The sequence below is a fragment of the Wasmannia auropunctata genome, unplaced genomic scaffold, assembly GCF_000956235.1.
Source record: "Wasmannia auropunctata unplaced genomic scaffold, wasmannia.A_1.0 LD336025.1, whole genome shotgun sequence".
In the NCBI taxonomy this organism is placed as follows: domain Eukaryota; kingdom Metazoa; phylum Arthropoda; class Insecta; order Hymenoptera; family Formicidae; genus Wasmannia; species Wasmannia auropunctata.
Window position 1 is genome coordinate 88849 of NW_012026865.1, and position 4049 is coordinate 92897.

The 4049-nt window shown below is 30.2% G+C and overlaps 1 protein-coding gene across 3 annotated transcripts in view; it reads right to left on the reverse strand.

The window, feature by feature from the left end:
- Window positions 1-796, reverse strand: part of LOC105452912 (lipase 3-like) — an 8252-nt gene extending 7456 nt beyond the window's left edge. For all 3 annotated transcript variants that reach the window (XM_011694466.1, XM_011694465.1, XM_011694467.1), the window contains exon 1: window positions 597-796. The gene's annotated coding sequence lies outside the window, so the exon portion shown is untranslated. The remainder of the gene's footprint in view (window positions 1-596) is intronic.
- Between the last annotated feature and the right edge of the window lie 3253 nt (window positions 797-4049).

A 4049-nucleotide genomic window follows, 5' to 3' on the forward strand; every position in this document is an offset into this window, starting at 1 on the left:
CGTGTGCTCTTCCGATCTGTGCGATATTGACGTAGTAGTGTGTGGTGATGTGTTCATGTTTACTATTATATCGATATCGCACGCACACATCGTAACAAATTTTCAAGAACATACATCTTTTTTATTAGGCATCCAAGCCTAATGAACTCAACATTGCACATATAATTCGTAATTCCGGCTGGTCAAATCATTTTGTACCAACAAACTGCCAAATTGTTGTACGAAGCAAATATTGTCACATGTGACAGCTCTATATAGACGCCATCTTGGACTAAAAAAAGGTAACGGAGATATAAATTGCATAAATTTTTTGCGTTCTCAGCATAATCTCTACCAGCCGGAACTACATTGATGCCTACATGTACTTCAATCGTGGAGAAGGATTTTTTAATCTCTTGCTTTAATTGTGTTTATTTTGTTTCGGAAAATAATTGCGTTCGATCGATAAAACAGACGACTTTAGGATCACCTTAAAACGAAAATAAAAAATCATAAAAACAATATAAAAATAAATTCCTCCAAACATTCAGTATGTTCCATATTAACGTATTTACGTATGATTCATGTTAAACTATTAATGTACACACTCTACTCACCAATATATGTTCAATTAAAATATCTCATATAAACTATCTGTTAAAGAATTTAGGAATACATCCTCATCGGCAAGAAGTTACTCGATCTCTGATGTGTTCTGATTTTTATAAACTAAAGGTTGAACGTTAGAACAGTTAGAATGTTAGAAAGGTTGAACTGTTAGATACAGAAGATGAGTAGAAACTAACTTATTATCATTGATACTGACTTGGATATAGACTTGGATATGGACTTATCATTGATCACGCAACAGTCTAAAGTACATTATACAGAAACGTAGTAGTATACAGAATGTCCAGTAAATCACCTGCAATATTTCGAGAGATGATTCGGGACAAAAAGAAGGAAAAAAGATTATATAAACATAGGTCCGGAAATAAGTCGTTTTCGAGTTATAACCACTTTTATGTTAAAAAAATTGTAATTTATTTTTCATATTCATAATTATAATAACAATCATAATTTATAATAATGATCATAATTCATAATAATGATCATAAAGTCATAATAATTTCTTTTTTCCAGGATTCACCACATGGAAACATAATTCGCTTTGCATCCCTTTTTAAAATTTTTTTTTCAATTTCGTGATATTTATAATTACGATTATATCATTTTTAAAATAAAAGGTAAACATAAACAAATATTTAAATCAAATTAAATAAGATGTTAAAAGTGACCATCTTCAGCATAAATGCAGGCTCTTATTCTTCTAAGGAATTTCAAACTTTGAAAAATATTTGGATTGTTCCAAAATATTAAAATTAATATTCGATTAATCAAACTCGATTTAAATACCTGTTTACATTTATCCTTCACTCTAAAAATAATGTAATCATATTTACAAATATCGAAAAATTGAAAAAAAAATGAAAAATGAAAAAAATAAAAAAGAGGGATGCCAAACGGGCTAAGCCTCCACGTGGTGAATCCTGGGCAAAAAATGAATTATTATGACTAATTATGATTATTATTATAAATTATGATTGTTATTATAATTATGATTATAAAAAATAAATTACAATTTTTTCAACAAAGAAGTTGTTATAACTTGGATATGACTTATTTCCGGACCTATATTTATGTAACCTTTTTTCCTTCTTTTTAACTCTCAAATCACCTCCCGAAGCATTGCAGGCGATTTACTGGACACCCTGTATATAATCGCAACAATATATTCGATCATTGCTTATATAAGTCGTTAAGATCGTGTAGAACTTTACGATATTTCACTAGACATACGTCAATCGATTTTGAACTAGGAAACTAAATGTTTAATTATCACAATATCTACGTCTACTTGTAATAATAATAACTCGTTAATTGATTATCACAATTACTATTTCTGATAATGATAATCCTTACTCTAATAAAATTAATACTGCACTGTTATAATGTTTTGTATATATTTTTTTATTGTTATTATTATAATCTGTCGATAAACACAACTGTCAAAATAATACGGTGACAGTCGCTCATAAAATTAACGAAGTGAAAGAATCATACAGCGTCGTGCAAAAAGAGCTAACATTATTTTAAGACTCTAGAGAAGATTTTAATACATTTGAGTGTCGATTTAACTTTATTATTACCAAAAAAAGCGTTTTCATCGTACGGTCACCGTATAAATTTCGATTGCAACGACTATATAGACATAATCGATTGGGAAAACGTAAATTTGACCGAACTTGCTTTTTCGCGATCAATGTCAGACGATAAAATCCGAGGATACATGTTCGCAGATACTGCAATTAAAGATTTGGAAATACCCTGTCATATACAAGCAACGGAGTCACATTAAAATTGTCACCGAGACAGCATATCGCGTGTCCCCCAAGCAAACGCAAAGAAATGGCATTTACTATGATCGATCAATCTCGGCTTAAAAGGCCAAGAAGTGAAACAAAAAAAGATTTCCAGCAATAAATTATTTTTATAAAACAATTGTTATGTACCATAATAAACCGATGATTAATTACAAAAAGAAAAATGAAAAAAACGATGTTTTTTTATTTTTTAGGAGGGGTAGATTTTCATTTAAAAATTTCTGCTTGTCACCAAATTCGTCATTTTATATGCCTTTTCCGAAAATACATGCACAGCAGGGGGTAAGAAATTGCTTTATCCTAATGTATAATTATAGTTAATTATAGTAAACAATAAAAATGCAGTTAAATAGCGCGCGCGAAGAGCGCGTCTGTAGTGCTAGTAATTTTTAATTTGAAGGGAAAATATGTTCATACTAATTCATATTGATTTAATGTTTTACATTAATTTTTAGAAGTTTAGGAAATTGGATTTTATGCTCTCTTTTAACTATTTATAAATAAAAATTTCTTAGAATTTCTACATATATTGTTTAGATTATTTAGAGTCTAGACCGTGCACGTGTTTTTCTTGTAGCACCGTATTTAAACGCTATATATAACTTAAAAATTAATAAACATATCTATTCAAGTGTCAACTAAATATTAAAGAAAATTCAATATATGTATAATAAAATCTATAAAAATACGCAGAACAAAACATCATATAAAAATTGACTGCATAGGTAAAAAAAAGTCGCGCAAATAAAAGACCTCTTAATTATTAATGGAAAAAAAATTAAAAGTCGGAGTTATCTTCAATCTACCGTATTGCGATTTTTTCGTTGTTTTGTGTTAAAGTAATTATCCTGTTATCAGAATCGCGCCAACGAGAATTTCCCTCAAAATTTTTTATCGAAATGAAATTTTTTAATCTGCATATTCTATCGATTAAATTTCCTTCTGGGGAATTAGGATTTGGCGCGGTATTATACGCGCGCTTGGCACGATATATACATATATATTTATTAACTGCAACCATTTAACGCGTTATTAAGTTGTTGCAAGAGCGGTAATTCACTTTCTAACTTTAATTGCATCTAGTTATGATTGTAAACATACTTGGATGAGATCTGGCTGTTATATAAACTCTCTCTCTCTCTCTCTCTCTCTCTCTCTCTCTCTCTCTCTCTCTCTTCCTCCCTCTCTTTCTCTAACGCAACTTCTGACCTCAAAGAGCAGAATAGTCTCTCTCGTGTCATCATAATCTCTACACACCTAGCTAATAGCTTACAAATCATGGCTCTGACTCAGCGGTTGGTGCACATTGAGATGTACGTCATTTCCACGGTGTTCCCATTGCCGGGTAATAAATTTCCGTCATATTATCGTTGATAGCTTATTACATATCAGATCGTTTTCTAACTACATATTGCCAAAGTTTTATATAATTTTTTTATTATTTTTTAGCTGAAGATTTTCTCTTGTAATTAACTTGCGGAATTCAATAAAATTAGTTTACTAACAAGGGAACCTCGCGAAGTGTCAAATTCTGATTTTAATGAAACTTGGTACACTTTGAGGTCACATAAATAAATGAATTTAGAAGTTATCAGTTGGTGCTAAAAAACGGTTTATAAGGATGAA